Genomic DNA, 18,900 nt, shown 5'->3' on the forward strand with positions numbered 1-18,900 from the left:
CTGAGCCCCCAAGGAAAAGAGAGCTTTAAAACTCTGTCAGTATATAGTTTTCTACAAGAGCAACAATCTAAAAGGCTAATTACCTTTGTTATGAAAACAAACTTACCACAGGTATGAAGATTTATACTAATGTGAAATGAAAATATCTCCTGCTATACCAATAAACAAGACATGTCACAGCCATCAACGATTTCTGGCCTCCAAATGTGAATGAGGGCTCCCCAAACTGTGATCCAGAAGATGCTACTACTGCCTCACCCCCTCCCCACCCCCCACCCCCATGGTGACTGCTGAGCTGCTGAGGTGGGGGCATGCAAGAGGCAGCCACCTGCTACTTCTTAAAGTGAACAAGGAAACAGTATTTGGCCCCAGATAACTGAGGTGCATATGAAAGGAATGAATTCAGTGAACCCAGAGGCTTGCATCTTTCCATACATAGAATGCTAAATTCCTTAACTTGACATCTGATCTCTGATGTCCAGACTGCCTGCTCCCTTTGTTGCAAACTTGTATATAGCCTGACTTCCCCTCACGCCTCCTTGGAGCAGTTTTCTCAGAGATACTGAGATGCTGTCTCCTGAGCTCCTAAACATTCTCACCAAATAAAATAACTCTTTACTTTCAGGCTGTGACTATATTTTGTAGTTGACACGTATAAACTGCAGACCTTTCTGAACTGAGGTACTTCTGTAATAGAGCACAGCTGAGTGCTGCCCTTAGTTCTCAGCAGGTGTTGTGTGCCGTTATTGCTGCCTACAATCCTGTTTTGAGGCAACGGTTAGGAAGGACCGTTAGTGGTCCTGCTCAGCCATTGGTGGGTGCGGCAGTTGGGCCCCGCCCACAAGCAACCAACTGTCAGTGAGGACTGTTAGCGGTCCCATTCCGCCATTGGTTGGTGCTGCAGTGGGTCCTGCCCACAAGCAACCAACTGTCAAGGAGCGGCCATTAGTGAGGAATTCAGCCAGCGATTGATGGAGTGGTGGACATCAGGTGGAGAGTGAGGTAAGAGTCAGTTTCCGGCCTTCTCCCAGGGCCCTCCAGCTCACTGAAGCTGGGGCCAGTGGGTAAGCTGGGTGGCCCATGAAACAAGCTTGGGGCTGTGTCCTGCAGGACTCCAGAGTCCTCACCAAGGCCACCCATTGGCCGTGGCCATGCCTTGAGGAAGCAGTGAACCTCTCCCTCATCCCCATTTCTGTGACCTAATTTAGTCGGCCTGGACCTGCCCCAGCCTTCCAGTGGCCTGAGGAGCCTGAGGGTCAGTTGGATTCTGGGTGCCTGACTCCCTCAGTGAAGACAGCTGGGCAGGGTCTGGGGACCTGGCCCTGAGAGAGCCACCAACTGAGATCTGCCTCCTTTTAGGCAGGACTTGTGTTGGTGATCCCAGATGGGACCCAAGGCATAAAGGGCCTTTCGCTCCCTGGCTCCAGCCTGCATGCTCCACTGAGACAGACAGAAGCTATAACAGTCCTCCTTAGCCATTGGTTGGGCACCCCAGTGGGCCCTTCCTCCCAACCAAGTGAGCAACTGTCAAGCAGCAAACAGTTAACAGCCCTATTCTGCCATTGGTCAGTGCCACTGAAAGCCCCTTCCTCTTCCCTAGTGTATATAAAAGGTCCCTGAATTCTGACTGGGATGAGATGGTTTTTAGAGACACTAGTCTGCCATTTCCTCGGTCTGTTGGCCTTCTGATTCAAGTCATTGTTCCTTGCTCTGACAACTCTTCTCCCGATTTATTGGCCTTGTCGTGTGGTGAGCTTGGGCTTGGTAACACTGGGACCTTACAAGGTGAAAGTTGTGCCTCGGGACCTCGCCCTTTTTTGTCAAAACAGGGAATAACATTTGTTTGTTGGAAATTTACAGGAACAGCATTACCTGACCTCAAGAACAAAGGGTCTGACACAAAAAGGTTTGCACCAATTACCCACGCCCTTCCCTCACCTTTCCTAGAAAAGGGCTGTGCTGAGAGCTTTCAGGGCATTTAGGGTTTTTAAGGCATGAGTCACCCATCTCTTTGCATGGCCCTGCAGCTAACCTTTCTGTACTCCAAACTGACATTTTGGTATTATTTGGCCTCACTGTGTGTTGGGCATAGGAACTTGCTTGTCAGTAACACTTCTTGTTGGCTATCCATAAATAAATAAATTCTCTTCCTAGTTCAATATAAAAAAAAAAAAAGGCAAGATTTTCCTAAGGTCCTCTCTCCATAGAACACACAATAGCTGTGTTGTATGCAAGTACATTTGATCCAACTGGTCACTCATTTAAACCCCTCCTGTAAATACTACATTCACTTGACTTCCAGGAATCACATTGACTTGGTTTTCTTCTACTTCTTGGGCATCTCCCTTGCTGGTTCCTCCACATTCTTTTCTATTTGTACTCTTTTTCCTGTTGATCTCTAGTCTTATGACTGTTAATACCATATATGTTGATGACTCAGCCTGAATATTTCCCTTGAACTCCAGACTTATACGGCCACTTGTCTACCCTACATCTCCACTTGAATGTTAACACAGAGCTCAAATGTAACACGTCCAAATACAAACCCCTGCTTTCCCCTCCTACTTCATCCAAGGAAGAAACTGAGTACTGTGAGGAAGAATAAGGGTGGGGAGGGGGCAGGATATCTACTTTTGATGAAATGGGAATACAGCTATAAGGAGGTGACATTTAAGCTGAAGGGAGGTCTGAAGGACAAAAAGGAACCAAGAAAACAAAATATAAACCTGGGGTGGCGGAGGGTATTTCAGGGAAAGAAAACAATCTTATGTGAAGATCCTGAAGGATTAAAGAGCATGGTATATTTGAGAAGCCAAAAGAAAGCCCATGTGACTGAAGTGAGAGACTGGCAGTTCCTGTAGGTTCCACGGCATCTGTAGTGTAGGAATTCTAGAGTTAGATTGCTGAGGTCACATCCAGGTTTTGCCTCTTAACAGCTTGTAGTATTTGACAAGTCACTTTAACTGCTCTGAGCCTTTGTTTCCTTAGCTCCTAAAATGGGAATATTTTTAGCACCTAACCTATAGAGTCGGACATGACAGAGTGACTGACACACACCCTGTATAGTAGTTGTACCGTTAAAAGAACCATTGCATTATTCTTAGAACAGCAACTACAATGTAGCATGTCTTTTAGTAAAAATGGGAACATCTGTTTTGAGTTCAATTACTTCTCACCACATGGAGAACTGCCACTCTAGTCCACTATCATTTCTGGCCCCACTTCTAAAACTGCCTTTCATTTGGTCTCTAGATATTCACTCTTAACCAAATATAATCCATTCTCCACACAGAAGCCAGGGTGATTTTTTTATTTAAGAGAAGTCTGTGTCCTTATTGACCAGCAGGCTGCTTGAGGGGGATAGAGCAGGAGTGGGTAGCTCTGATGCCGGGCAGCTGTGCTTTGTGGGCTTGTAGGTGATTGAGAACTCGCCTAGGGAATGGCCAATCATTTCAGGCAGTACTTGGGTGCAACCTCAAAAATGACAGAATGATATCTGTTTTCAAGGCAAGCCGTTCAATATCACAGTAATCCAAGACTATGCCCCAACCAGTAATGATGAAGAAGCTGAAGTTGAATGGTTTTATGAAGACCTACAAGACCTTCTAGAACTAATGCCCAAAAAAGATGTCCTTTTCATCATAGGGGACTGGAACACAAAAGTAGGAAGTCAAGAGATACCTGGAGTAACAGGCAAATTTGGCTTAAAGTACAAAATGATGCACGGCAAAATCTAGCAGAGTTTTGCCAAGAGAACGCACTGATCATAGCAAACACCCTCTTCCACCAACACAAGACTCTACACATGGACATCCCCAGATGGTCAATACTGAAATCAGATTGATTTTATTCTTTGCAGCCAAAGTTGGAGAAACTCCATATAGTCAGCAAAAACAAGACTGGGAGCTGACTGTGGCTCAGATCATGAGCTCCTTATTGCCAAATTCAGACTTAAATTGAAGAAAGTAGGGAAAACCACTAGACCATTCAGGTATGACCTAAATCAAATCCCTTATGATTATACAGTAGAAGTGGCAAATAGATTCCAGGGATTACATCTGATAGAGTGCATGAAGAAAAATTGATGGAGGTTCATGACATTGTACATGAGACAGTGATTGAGACCTTCCCCGGGGAAAAGAAATGCAAAAAGGCAAAATAGTTTTGTGAGGAAGCCTTACAAATAGCTGAAAAGAGAAGAGACATGAAAGGCAAAGGAGAAGAGGAAAGATATACAAATTTGAATGCAGAGTTTCAAAAAATAGCAAGGAAAGACAAGAAAGACTTCCTCAGTGATGCAAAGAAATAGAGGAAAACACCAGAATGGGAAAGACTAGAGATCTCTTCAAGAAAATGAGATACCAAGGGAACATTTCATGCAAACATGGTCTCAATAAAGGACAGAAATGGCATGGACCTAACAGGAGCAGAAGATATTAAGAAGAGGTGGCAAGAATAAACAGAAGAACTATACCAAAAATATTTTCATGACCCAGATAATCACGATGGTGTGCTCACTCACCTAGAGCCAGACATCCTGGAATATGAAGTCAAGTGGGCCTTAGGAAGCATCACTACAAACAAAGCTAGTGGAGGTGATGGAATTCCAGTTGAGCTATTTCAAATCCTGAAAGATGATGCTGTGTAAGTGCTGCACTCAATATGCCAGCAAATGTGGAAAACTCAGCAGTGGCCACAGGCCTAGAAAAGATCAGTTTTCATTTCAATCCCAAAGAAAGGCAATGCCAAAGAATATTCAAACTACTGCACATTTACACTCATCTCACACGCTAGCGAAGTAATGCTCAAAATTCTCCAAGCCAGGCTTCAACAGTATATGAACTGTGAACTTCCAGATGTTCAAGCTGGATTTAGAAAAGGCAGAGGAACCAGGGATCAAATTGCCAACATTGGTTGGATCATCGAAAAAGCAAGACAGTTCCAGAAAAACATCTACTTCTGCTTTATTGCTTTATATGCTACACCAAAGCCTTTGACTGTGTGGATTGTGGAAAAATTTTTTTTTTTTTTTTAGTCATCTGTATTTGTTACCAGACCACCTGACCTGCCTCCTGAGAAATCTGTATCCAGGTCAAGAAGCAACAGTTAGAACTGGACATGAAACAATTGACTGGTTCCAAATCAGGAAAGGAGTATGTCAAGGCTGTATATTGTTACCCTGCTTATTTAACTTCTATGTAGAGTGCATCAAGAGAAATACTGGGCTGGATGAAGTACAAGCTGGAATTAATATTGATGGGAGAAATATCAATAACTTCAGATATGCAGGTGACACCACCCTTATGGCAGAAAGTGAAGAACTAAAGAGCCTCTTGATGAAAGTGAAAGAGGAGAGTGAAAAAGTTGGCTTTAAACTCAACATTCAGAAAACTAAGATCATGGCATCTAGTTCCATCACTTCATGGCAAATTGATTGGGAAACAATGGAAAGAGTGACAGACTTTATTTTTGGGGGGCTCCAAAATCACTGCAGATGGAGGCTGCAGCCATGAAATGAAAAGATGCTTCCTCCTTGGAAGAAAAGCTATGACCAACCTAGATAGCATATTAAAAAACAGAGACTACTTTGTCAAAGCTATGGTTTTTCCAGTAGTCGTGTATGGATGTGAGAGTTGGACTATAAAAAAAGCTGAGTGCCGGAGAAGTGATGCTTTTGAACTGTGGTGTTGGGGGAGACTCTTGAGAGTCCCTTGGACTGCAGGGAGATTAAATGTCTATCCTAAAGGCAATCAGTCCTGAATATTCATTGAAAGGACTGATGTTGAAGCTGAAACTCCAATACTTTGGCCACCTGATGAAAAGAACTGATTCTTTGGAAAACACCCTGATGCTGGGAAAGAGTGAAGGCAGAAGGAGAAGGCGATGACAGAGGATGAGATGGTTGGATGATGTCACCTACTCGAGGGACATGAGTCTGAGCAAGCTCTGGGAATTCACGATGTACAGGGAAGTCTGGCATGCTGCAGTCCATGAGGTCACAAAGAATTGGACATGACTGAGCAACTGAATGGAACTGAACTGAATCATATTGCTCATCTGCTCAACTTTCCTAGTTTTAAAGTGAACTCATTGAGAATAAAATGCAGTTTTTTCCATTACTCTCAAGCCCTCCCTGCTCTGGCCCTTTCCTGTCATCCTAGGCTCATTTTCATCCAGGTTCCCTTCACGCACTCTGTTTTCTGTCTTTTTCTCATTCTTATATTATGGCCTTCATGTGTCATGTTTTCCATGGTATCTAGAATGTTCATTTTCTAGCTCTCCACACCTCATTTTTCAGGTTGTCTTCTTAAAAATGACTTTCCTAATTATTGCACTTACACAGGCACATACTTGGGCTTCCCGGTTGTACAGTGGTAAAGACTCTGTCTGCCAGTGCAGAAGACGCAGGCGACTCAGGTTCCATCACTGAGCCGGAAAATACCCTGGAGCAGAAAATGGCAACCCACTCCAGTATTCTTGCCTGGAAAATCCCATGGACAGAGGAGCTGGGAGAGCTGCAGTCCGTGAGATCACAAAGAGTCGGGCACGACTGACAGCACTTATTGCATGCACATATACATTGTCATTGGTCCCTGTGAAGCATTTACTTTTAAATTTTTACTTTGCACTTTTCATCACTGAAATCTCATTACTTATTTCATTGTTTACTTGTTTATTGCTTGTCTCCATTCCTAGCTCTCAGTGTTTATAACTGTAAGTACCTATATGTTGAATGAGCGGATGCTTTTCCATATTCTGATAAATGAAAGAAGAATAATTGAGGATGTGAATTATTTTCACCTGTCAGGGATTCAGATGGAACAGCATCTTTTTAGTGGCCTCAACTGTTTATCTTCTATCAGGGATTGCAGTCTTGTGCTATTGTTCAATATCTGAAAACCATTGTGTGTATATATATATATATGCACACACACACACACAATATGTGTATATATGTATATATATATATATATATATATACTATACATACACTATATACACATATGTATATATATAGTTGCTGTTGTTGAAGACAAAAAAAGTAAGTCTGGTCCCATTTCTCTATCTTGATGGGAATTAATTGTGCATGTCTGATTTTTATGACTTCACATGTTTGTACTTTGTATGGACTTTTACAAGTGGAGAGCATCTTACCTAAAGGCAATTCATGCAGATCACTGTGTCCTTTGTCCATTTGTCTCCAGGTTCTGAATATCTAAGTCACTGTGCTGCCATCTTGGGACACCATGCATGATAATAGAAATTCTATGAATACACATTTAGAAGGGTCTAATAGCATTTCCTGAGTTTTTCCCCAGGGCCCATCTCTTTTATGTCATATCTGATTGGTTGAAGAATCAGGACAGATCCCAGAAGAGAGATTTCTGGGAGACCTATAATCCAAGATGTGACTAAACCCTACACGGTGCTTTGAACAATTCTTGCTTATTTATTACTAAACCAGATAGATTGTTTTAAATCTGAAAGCTAGAAAAGAGAACAAGCTAAGTTAATATCTGCATGAATTTAGTTGTCCTGAGTCAACACAAGATCTTTATTGCAAGAAGAGTTACTCTCTTCCCATCTTGGAGATATATTTAAATGATAAAATTGAATAGAAGTGGATATTTATTCAATGGATCTATACTTGGAAGGCAGCTATGCTCACCACTATAACACCAACCCTGCTCAGCCCTATACTTGGAAATTTGGAATGGATCAAAACAATAAGAAATATTTTCTATAGAAAATCAAGCTTCTATCAATTTCTAGGCAAACTGTTTCAACTTAAATATCCTGGAATTGTGTTTCTACAGACTGAAAAGTGATAATTAGATATGAATCGATCTACTAGCACTTACCATTTCTATTTTCATTTTGAACAAAACAAATTTTCTCTATCAGTTAAAAGGCTGGAAATGGGTGATTTTATTACACCATAGAAAATTCTGTGTTATTTAATCCTTTGTGTAGTGAAAGGGAAACATATAAAGAACTTTGAAAAACACTTTGCTGTTGGTAATTGTTCTGCTATATGATGCCAATTTCTGCATTCAGACCTGGTCTGGAGCCAGGAAATTGTATATGAATACTCCTAATGTATTTTTATTATACTTAGAGAAATAAGGCATGAAGAACATAATGATACCCTGGAAGGAGTGGGGGAAAAAAGCAATGTAGACTGAAAAACCAATTCTAACATGAATGAGGGATATCAACCAGTGAATTTTTTAATAATGTAACTTGAGTTTAGGTGTAAATAGAGTATTGAAAGTTAGTGTTCCATGTTGCTAGGTTAACCCTGATGGCTTGAAATCAGTGTCTAGCTTTTAGGTTCTAGCTTTTGACTTGGATTAAAAGCCTTACTGAAGTATTTTGGTTAATGAGTTTAGAAGACTTGTGAAAATCTCATTTATCAGAAGTCTCTGGGGGACACTTGCTATTGGTTGGGTAGGAAAGAGAGGGACAGTTACCATAGGGAAAGAAGGGAAAAATTATTTTCTCAGTCAAACTTACACATGAACCAATCTCCAAATGATAAATCCAAGTTTCCCTAAAAATATTTCCATGACACCAGAACAAAATGTGAATTATACACTTTTATTCAAGAAATGTATAAATATATGATATGCAGGAATTGTGTTTCAGTCATTCTTCTAGATATTAATATTTTCAAAGCATCAGTTAAAAGCAAAAATCCCTATAATTCCTGCTCTCTTATTTAGATCCTATTAGGGGATACACACACCATAAAAATAAACATAACTGAATATATTACAAAGTAGAGAAAGTGAAAACAACTTTGGGAAAAATAATAGTGAGCAGAATGGGGGCAATCCAGCTGGATGCATTGTCACTGATGTCTGAGTAGTCTCAACTCTTTGTGACCTTATGGACTGTAGCCTGTCAGCCCTCTGTCCATGGGATCCTCCAGGCAAGAATACATTTGCCATGCCCTCCTCCAAGGGATCTTCCCAACCCAGCATCTCTTGCACTGAAGGTGGATTCTTTACCACTGAGCCACCGGGGAAGCCCTTGATCATGCCTTGTGGGGTTTCATTGGTGGCTCAGGGGGGCCTGCAATGCAAGAGCTATAGGAGACGTGGGTGGGTTTGATCCCTGGGTCAGAAGGATCCCCTGGAGGAGGGAATGGCAACCCACTCCAGTATTCTTGCCTAGAGAATCCCGTTGACAGAGAAGTTACCTGTCTCTTATTTTCTGTTTTGTTTCCTTTATATAATTTTTTTCACTATGATTCTTCTCTTGCTTATTCTTATTCACCCATCTTATAGTTTGCCAATCTGTCTTATACTTTGTTCAGTCTGCTGGAAAACTCATTTAATGTTTTCTTAATTTTTAAGAAATGTTTTCTTAATTTTTAATTTTTAAATAAATTATGCTTTTTTTCACCCTTCATCCTTTTCTACTAGTTGGTCAACTTTTCCTCTAGTATCTGAACCACATGTGCATCTTTTTTTCCTTTCTTCTTAGCTTTAGCAAACCTACTGTGTCTTATCTGTTAACATGCCTCATAAGTTTAGATACTGAAGATAAACACAAAATGAACTATAGACGATCTGTTGATTTCTTTTGTTGACTAAAAGAAATGCACAACATGAGAGATAAGTTTTATTTGGAGCAAAATGTAGCTTGTGGCCCAGGAGACGGCACCTCAGATAGCTCTGAGAAACTGTTCCAAAAAGGTAGTGAAATCAATATATGTGATTTTGGTGAAAGGGGAGTTCATGCAATCAAGCACTTATCCTATGAAATGTTTTCTGCTAGTTGCAAGGAGCTGATGTCACCATGAAGGGATTTAGTGTTTTTCTAGACATGAAGGGATGCAAAGATTGGGATCATGAAGTCAATTTCTGAAAATATCTATCTAAAGACCTGTTCCACCAGTTTTCCTGGAGCACAGAGTGCCTCATTTTCCACCCTGGATTCTCTTCAGGTTGTGTTCAAGGTCAGCAGCTGCAGCAGCACAGAATTCAATCTACAGAGGCAGATGGCAAATAGCCTTGGCAAGTGCCAATATGTAATTGACACTTTCAAAGACAACTATTTATTTATTTTGGGGGGAGCAAGTAGATAAGTCCTGCTGAAGTATGATTGAAAGTGAAAGTCGCTCAGTCGTTTCCAACTCTTTGCAACTCATGGAATTCTTCATGGAATTCTGCAGGCCAGAATACTGGAGTGGGTAGCCTTTCCCTTTCTCCAGTGGATCTTTCCAACCCAGGGATCAAACCCAGGCCTCCTGCATTGCAGGCGGATTCTTTACCAGCTGAGCCACAGGGGAAGACCTTGTGTAGGTGAATTAATTCAAGTCTGATGATTGCCGTGGTATGCTGGAAACTTAAAATTCATATTTCCACCGCAGGCCCCACTTCTAAGTTTCACAACTTAGGACTAATGGCCTACTCAATAGCTCCACTTGGATGCCTCGCAGGGTTTTCCAGATTTAGTATGTCTAAAATGGAACTAGTTTTGTGCTGTATGCTGTCTCCCTCTACTTTCCAAGTTCTTCCTCTCAGCACAGGGCAGACTTCACACCTCTCCTCTGTAACTCTTGCCAGCCACTTGGGAATGATCCTTGATTCCTCCTTTTCATTTGAATCCACCAGGTTTCAGTAGCTCACCTTTTGATCACACTTTCAGCATGATAAGGTCCATCTCTTTGCTGGCTAGTGACCTTAATTTGCTTTGTCCTGGGCCAAGTGCATTGTTCTGGAGCCTTTGGAGTCTTTTTTTATTATAGAGCATATAAGGGTATGGGTTTCCCAGGTGGTTCAGTGGTAAAGAATCCACCTGCCAAGCAAGAGATGTGGGTTCCATCCCTGGGTCAAGAAGATCCCCTGCAGAAGAAAATGGCAGCTCACTCCAGCATTCTTGCCTGGGAAATCCCACAAACAGAAAAGTCTGATGGGCTACAGCCCATGGGATGGCCAAAAGAGTTGGACACGGCTTAACCACTAAACAGCAACAACAATGCAAGGGTATAGGGGATTGAAACCCTGAAATCTCACTGTACAGCAAGCAACATAGGACAGACACAGAAATTGATAGGCAAGACCAAAGTCATCAAATAAAGTTTAATTTGTGTTCTCTATGCTTTTATAAGACATTTCGCACATTTAATGGTTCGTTTTTAAATAATTTATTGGCAGCTTTAGAATTTGGAGGCTAATTTTCTGTAGATTCTATAAGGCTTGTCTTACGGAAAATAGTCACCATCACATAGAATTGTATTTACAATCTGTGAAACTACTGCTAGCTAGATAAGCTACCAATTTATATTGCATAAGCTGAAATCTTAGGCTTCTTTTAGTCATGGATAATTGGGGGTTTTAGATGTATGCATGCCATCTAGTCTAGTCAATGTCTTAAAAGTTAGAATACTTATTAGGAAGAATAATATGTTTTAACTAATGAGAAATGGTCTAAGTAAAATTCTACTCATATTTTATATATTTTCTTCTGAACCTCTAGTCACAGCACAGTACCCATTGGAATATCATTGATCTGCTCTATCTTCACTTTCCTCACATACGACATAGTGATGATATTAGTGCCTGCCTCATAGGTTGCTATGAAGCTTAAGTGACTTAGTACTTATAAGGTGCCTAAAGCAGTGCTTAGCCCAGGACAAACATGATAACCGTTTGTTAAGTAAATAAAGTGTTCCTAGCGTCTCCTTGTTGGTTTCTCTATTGTTTTGTGAAAGAACTAAGGAGCCAGGAACCTTGGATTTTTACCTCAGAGGTGTCATTGCTTAGCTGTGTGGCCTCAGTGAGACTTAATTTTTAGTGGCATTTACTGTAACATGATAAGTAACACTTACTAGATCCTTTTCTTGTGCCAAATACTTCATGAAACACTTGACCTAATTATCTCATTTAATTCTCACAACTACCTTGAGATACGTGGTAAAATAATAACCTTCATTTCATCTCAGGCTTAGAAAAGATAAAAACTTACCTGAAGTCTCACATAGAGTAACTGTGGTAACAGGCAACCTGTCCATTTCCAGAGCGCAGAGCTCCAATCACCCCTCTGAGATCCTGAGCCTCGCTGTTCGTTCTTTCCCAGTGGCTGCTTGTTTCTTACTTACAGAGCATTCAGGCATTGAGAAGCAAGCCCAGCTGCAGCCAGGCCTCTGCCTCTGCCAACTGTCTTGTTGCTTGAGATGGTCTCCATGTCCGGGTGAGACATGTCCCTTGCCTCCTGGTGCAGGCTGGGGCCCACCCACTTCAGCGGTTCACTAGTTCTCTCCAGAGATGAGCCCGGGTGGGCCTTTGTTCCCTGGCTTTGGCTCTTCTCTGTCACTGCTTTCTTTCTAGGATGCCTTTGTAGTTTTAACAAAAATGATGCAGACTCAAAGCCTTGTGTTGCCTCTCTGGCAGTTTTTCTCTGCACTGAGTCTTGGTTTCCCTTGGCAACCATGTAGCTTGACCCCACACAAAGCAGTTCTCACTGTAGTGTGAGCATTTCAAAACTGAATCCCTTGTCAATACAACTGCTTGTTGTTGGAAATCCAGGTTGTGCTTACAGTAGCCTTCAGCAGACAATATGTCTATTTGTCATCTAATACTTTTGTGACCCTGATGGTAAGAGGAACAGGCCGGCAAGGAGGGAAGCATCACAAGGGTGGAGTGTTCTCAGAGCAGCAGAGTCTTGTGTGAGTAGGGGGTGGGGAAAGGCTTCATCTATCCCTTCATTCAGGCTCAGCAGAATCATGAAATGTCAGCACTGGAAAGGATCAGAGACTCTATCCCAGCCACCATAAAGATGGAGAAATCAAGACCATTAGTGGCTAATTGCCTTGCTCAAGGTCTCATGTCACCTTAACATTGGACTGGGACCAGCCTTCCTGACATGGATGCTCTCAGCCCTTCCACACCAAACTGATCTGTGTAGAGGTATCAATCCCAGACCACAGATTCAGGTGTACAGGGGGTTGAATTGCATCTCCTCAAAGAGAGGGGACCTTGGTATCTGTGAATATAAATGTGTTTGGCAATAGGTTCTTTTCAGATGAGATGTAATCAGATGGGATTTTCCAGGCAAGAGTACTGGAGTGGGTTGCTATTTCCCTCTCCAGAGGATCTTCCCAATGGAGGGATCGAACCCAAATCTCCTGCATTGTAGGCAGACTCTTCACTGTCTGAGCCACCAAGGAAATCAATTTAAGATCAGATCCTATTGATTAGTATGGATCCTGAATCCAGTGGCTGATATCCTTTTAAAAAGGAGAGAGGACACACCAGGACACACACAGAGAATAGGTCACATGAAGACGGAGGTGGAGACTGGTACGATAAAGGATTGCCAGGACCTGCTGGCAAGCACTGGAACTTGGGACAAGGCAAGAAAGGAGTCTCCCCTAGAATCTTTGTGGGGAGGACGGATCTGTAGCCACCTTCATTCTGTGCTTCTAGCCTTCAGAATGCAGAGATTAAATTTCTGTTATTTCAAGCCACCCACTTTGTGGTAACTCATTATGGCAGTCCTAGGAAACTAATACAAGGTGGCTATTAAATATAATTTTATTTTTCTGTAATTCAACATGACATTTATTTTGTCCTTCAGTTCTTCCAGGGGGTAAACATTTAAACACAGTCAGTTTAGGCTTCCGCCACCTCCCAGGGCTGTGCCTAAACTACAACTTGCCCAACCCGGTTGTCTGGGAACATGCTTTGCTTCTGTGCCCATGGTCTCTACAGCTCTCCTGACTCCAGCGGCGTCCAGACTGCCACAAGGCCCAGCAGTCTCAGACAGGCACTTTACTCTTGTGTACACCCGTGGGGCTTTCTGGACACTTTTGCAGTGGGTGCTTCTTTGTCATGATGGCTTTGCAGGAAGCAAGGCTTTCAGGCTGCACTTTCCAAGACCCACCTGTGTCTCTTCTTCCATCTTTATCCCAGCTCTGCAGTCATGGAAAAACAATTACACCCACTTCCCTCCACCTCTTTTCTTGGCACTCTTGCTATATTCTTTATCTCTGCCCTGATCCTCTAACTTCCTTACTTAGACTTTTGGGATCCAAAAGCCCAAATATTTGCTGGCTGTTTTAGCTTTCTGTCTGGCCACATCCTTGTCCTGAGGCAATGAACCCAGAATATTTGTTACAGGGGACTAGGAGGAGGAGGGCAAGGAAGGCAGAAAATAGCAGTGGAAAAACAAAGAACATTAGTTGGTTTATCAAAGCTGTTATCTGGATGAATGTGATATGGAAGAAAAATGTACTTCTGAAGCCAAAAAGACAAGAAATCAGATGCCAACAATGCTACTTTCTAGCTGTAAATAGGGCAAGTTTTATTTAGCCTCTCTGAGCCCTTGTACTCTCACTTACCAAAATAGGGAATTAAAAGACCTACCTTCTGGAGTTGTTGTGAGGATTAAATTTAGTAAGATAATATATGCAAAGTTGTAATACCTTCACTTAGTAAAAACACAAAGAAGATTCCAACCAACCAAGCCACTGTTGTCACAGAAATTACATAACAGTGAGTCAATGTCCAAGTTCTTTCCTGAGCAGCCAACATCCATGAAGACACCAGCTATAGAACCTGAAAATTCATTCTAAGAGTGACCTCCCACTATGAAACAAGATGCTGCTCTAGAAGCTGGCCGGCTCCTTAATTGTCTTTCTGATGCTAAGAAATAGCCTGAGGATGGGAATCAGCTTTTCAGTTCTTCCCTATCATTATCATTTTCAGCCTTTGGAGCACTTTATTTTTTGTGCTTTCCTGAATCCAGATGAATACTCTGCAGACAGACAGATGCCTTATATTTTAATCCACGTGGCTCTTAAACTGGAACACTACTGAACTCTTGTGGGGAGAAAGGAGTGCTCTGATGTTTTTTCAGGAGTTGGAAGAACCCAGCAGAGGCCTGTTGCCGGGTTTTCCTTCTCTGCCTAAGAAGTTGTCATGCAGATGCAAAGCCACTAGATGTCACAAATGGGGAAGTGTTCTGCCCTGCTCCCTGTGGTTTCTCCTGCAAGGACAAATGGTGATGTACTGTAATCCTTCTTTAAAAAAAAATCTTCTAAAACACTTTAATTTTTAGGGCAATTTTAGGTTTATAACAAAATTGAGTGGAAAGTTGGGAGTTTCCCATATATGCACTCACACAAACACACTTGGCCTCCCTTATTGTCAGTATCACTTGCTAGAATGGTACATTTTTTTAAAATCAAAGAAGAACCCACACTGACACATCATTATCACCAAAAATCCATAGTTTACCTTAGGGTTTATTCTTGATTTTGTATATTTTATGGGTTTAAACAAATGTATAATAACATGTGTCCATTATTATACTATCGTTGCTATTGTCTGAGTGGTTGTATATCCTACCAGATTCATATGTTGAAATCCTAACCTTCAAAGGTGATGCTTTTAGTAGACGAGGGCTTTGACAGGTCACCAAGGTGGAGCCCTCATGAATAGTACGTTGTTTTTGTTGTTCAGTTGTGTCCGACCCTTTGTGACGCCCTGGACTGCAGCACGCCAGGCTTCCCTGTCCATCATCTCCCAGAATTTACTCAAACTCCTGTCCATTGAGTCAGTTGATGCCATCCAACCATCTCATCCTCTGTCATCCCCTTCTCCCCCTGCCTTCAATCTTTCCTGGTATCAGAGTCTTTTTCAATGAATCAGTTATTCGCATCAGGTGGCCAAAGAATTGGAGCTTCAGTTTCAGCATCAGTCTTTCCAATGAATGATTATTCAGGACGGATTTCCTTTAGGATTGACTGGCTTGATCTCCTTGCAGTCCAAGAGACTCTCAGGAGTCTTCTCCAGCACCACAGTTCAAAAACATCAATTCTTCAATGCTCAGCTTTCTTTAAGTCCAACTCTCACATCTGTACATGACTGCTGGGAAGGCCATAGCTTTGACTATATTGACCTTTGTCAGCAAAGTAATGTCTCTGCTTTTTAATACGCTATCTTGATTTGTCATAGATTTTCTTCCAAGGAGCAAGTGTCTTTTAAATTTCATGTCTTCAGTCATCATCCACAGTGATTTTGGAGCCCAAGAAAATAGTCTGTCACTGTTTCCATTTTTTCCTTATTTGCCATGAAGTGATGGGACCAGATGCTTTGATCTTTGTTTTTTTGAATGTTGAGTTTTAAGCCAGTTTTTTCACTCTCATCTTTCATCCTCATCAAGAGGCTCTTTAGTTCCTTTTCACTTTCTGCCATTAGGGTGGTATCATCTGCCTATCTGATCTTGATTGCAGCTTGAGCTTCACCCAGCCCAGCATATTGCATGATGTATTCTGCATAGAATTTAGATAAGCAGGGTGACAATATACAGCCTTGACGTACTCCTTTCCCAATTTGGAACTTGTTGTTCCAAATTTGGAGCCTGTTGTTCCATGTCTGGTTTTAACTGTTACTGCTTAACCTGCATACAGATTTCTCAGGAGGCAGGTCAGGTGGTCTGGTATTCTCAACTCTTTTAGGATACTGTCAAAGGCTTTAGCGTAGTCAATGAAGTAGAAGTAGATGTTTTTCTGGAACTGCTGTTTTTTCTATGATCCAATGTATGTCGGCAATTTGATCTCTGGTTCCTCTGCCTTTTCTAAATCCAGCTTGAACATCTGGAAGTTCTCAGTTCACATACTGTAGAAGCCTAGCTTGAAGGATTTTGAGCATTACGTTGCTAGCATGTGAAATAAGTGCAATTGTGTGGTAGTTTGAACATTGTTTGGCATTGCCTTTCTTTGGGATTGGAATGAAAACTGACATTTTCCAGACCTGTGGCCACTGCTGAGTTTTCTGCATATTCTGGCATATTGAGTGCCTTACTTTCACAGTATCATCTTTTAGGATTTGAAATAGCTCAACTGGAATTCCATCACCTCCACTAGCTTTGTTCATAATGCTGTTTCCTAAGGCCCACTTGACTTCTCACTCCATGATGTCTGGCTCTAGGTGAGTGATCACACCATCATGGTTATCTGGGTCTTTAAGATCTTTGTACAGTTCTTCTGTGTATTCTTACCACCTCTTCTTAGTATCTTAGCTTCTGTTAGGTCCGTACCATTTCTGTCCTTTATTGTGCCCATCTTTGCATGAAATATTCCCTTGGTATCTCTAATTTTCTTGAAGAGATCTCTAGTCTTTTCCATTCTATTGTTTTCCTCTATTTCTTTGCATTGTTCATTTAGGAAGGCTTTCTTATATCTCCTTGCTATTCTGTGTAACTCTGCATTTAGATGGGTATATCATGAATAGGATGAATATTCTTATTAATGAACTCCCTGGCCCTTTTTGATATGTAAGGAAATAAGGAGAAGTCAACCACTTAGAAGGGAGGCCTTCACCCTAGCATACTGGCACCATGATCTCTGTCTTTTAGCTCCTAGAACTGTGAAAAATTAGTTTCTTTTGTTTAAAAGCTACCTGGTCTGTAACAGTTTGTTTTAGGTGACTGAATGGACTAAGACAATCATGTGGAGTATTTTCGCTGCCCTAAAATTCCTTTGTGCTCTGTCTGCTCCTTTCTTCTCCCCTTTCCCCAACCCTGACAACCACTTATCTTTTTACTGTGTCTATAGTTCTGCCTTTTTCAGAATGTCATATAGTTGCATTTATACAGTACTGTGGTCTTTCAGATTGGCTTCTTTCACTTGGTAATAAAATCACTCTGCATCTTTTCAGGGCTTGATAGATCATTTCATTTTAAGCACTGAATAATATTTCATTGTCTAGATGTATCATAGTTTATTTACCCATTGACCTACAGAAGGGCATCTTGATAGCTTCCAAACTTTGGAATTATGAATAAGCCTGCTGTAAACATCCATGTGTAGAATTTTATATGGCAGAAGTTTTCAACTCCTTTGGGTAAATACTAAAGTGCGTGATTGCTTAATTATCAGTAAGGGTATTTTATTTTTCTAAGAAACAGTCAAACCATCTTCTAAAGTGGCTGTACTGTTTTTCCATTCACACCTGCAGTGTTTTCTGTTTTTTTACATCCTTGACAGCATTTGGTGTTGTGAGCAGTCTAGGTTTTGACCATTCTAATAGATGTATAGTGGTATCTCATGATTGTTTTACTTTGCATTTCTCTGGTGACGTATGATGTTGAGCATTTTTTCATATGCTTATTTGTTATCTGTATATCTTCTTTGATGAGGAGTCTATTAAGATCTTTGGCCCAGTTTTAAAATCAGGTTTTTTTTTTACTATTATTATTATTATTGAGTTCTAAGTGTTCTTTGTATATTTTGAATTAAAGTCTTTTATTGTTTGTAAATGTTTTCTTTGTGGTTTGTCTTCTCATTCTCTTAATATTATCTTTCACAGAGTAGAAGTTTTAAATTATATTAAATTCCAGGTTAGCAATTGTTTCTTTCATGGATCATGTCTTTTGTCCCTAAAAAAGCATCATACCCAAGGTCATCTGGGTTTTCTCCTATATTATCTACTAGGGGTTTCATAGTTTTGCATTTTACATTTAGGTCTGTGATCCATTTTTTAGTTAATTTTTGCAAAGTTATGAGGTCTGTGTCTAGATTTCAGTTTTTGCATGTGCATGTCTAGTTGTTCCAGCATCTTTTGTTGAATAAACTATTTCTGTTCCATTGTATTGCCTGTGTTCCTTAGTCAAATGTCAGTTAACTGTATTTATGGGTATCTATTTCTGGACTCTATTCTGTCCCTTTGACCTATTTTCTGTTCTTTCACCAATACCACACTGTCTTGATTACTGTAGCTTTATAGAATGTCTTGAAGTTGGAAAGAATCAGCCCTCCTTTAATATTGTGTTGGTCTATTGCCCCTCCATATAAATGTGTTAGAAGTTCACCAATATCTATAAAATAAAATGTTGAAATTTTGATTGCGATTGCATTGAATTTATATATCAACTTGGGAAGAA

General features: G+C 41.0%; 1 long non-coding RNA gene across 1 annotated transcript in view; it reads left to right on the plus strand.

Moving 5' to 3' along the window:
• Nucleotides 1-833: 833 nt before the first annotated feature.
• LOC110137661 (uncharacterized) overlaps nucleotides 834-18,900 on the plus strand; it is a 38,322-nt gene continuing 20,255 nt past the window's right edge. Inside the window, exon 1 of the long non-coding RNA XR_002313984.2 lies at nucleotides 834-1,002. This is a non-coding gene — a long non-coding RNA (uncharacterized lncRNA). The remainder of the gene's footprint in view (nucleotides 1,003-18,900) is intronic.

The sequence above is a fragment of the Odocoileus virginianus genome, chromosome 3, assembly GCF_023699985.2.
Source record: "Odocoileus virginianus isolate 20LAN1187 ecotype Illinois chromosome 3, Ovbor_1.2, whole genome shotgun sequence".
In the NCBI taxonomy this organism is placed as follows: Eukaryota; Metazoa; Chordata; class Mammalia; order Artiodactyla; family Cervidae; genus Odocoileus; species Odocoileus virginianus.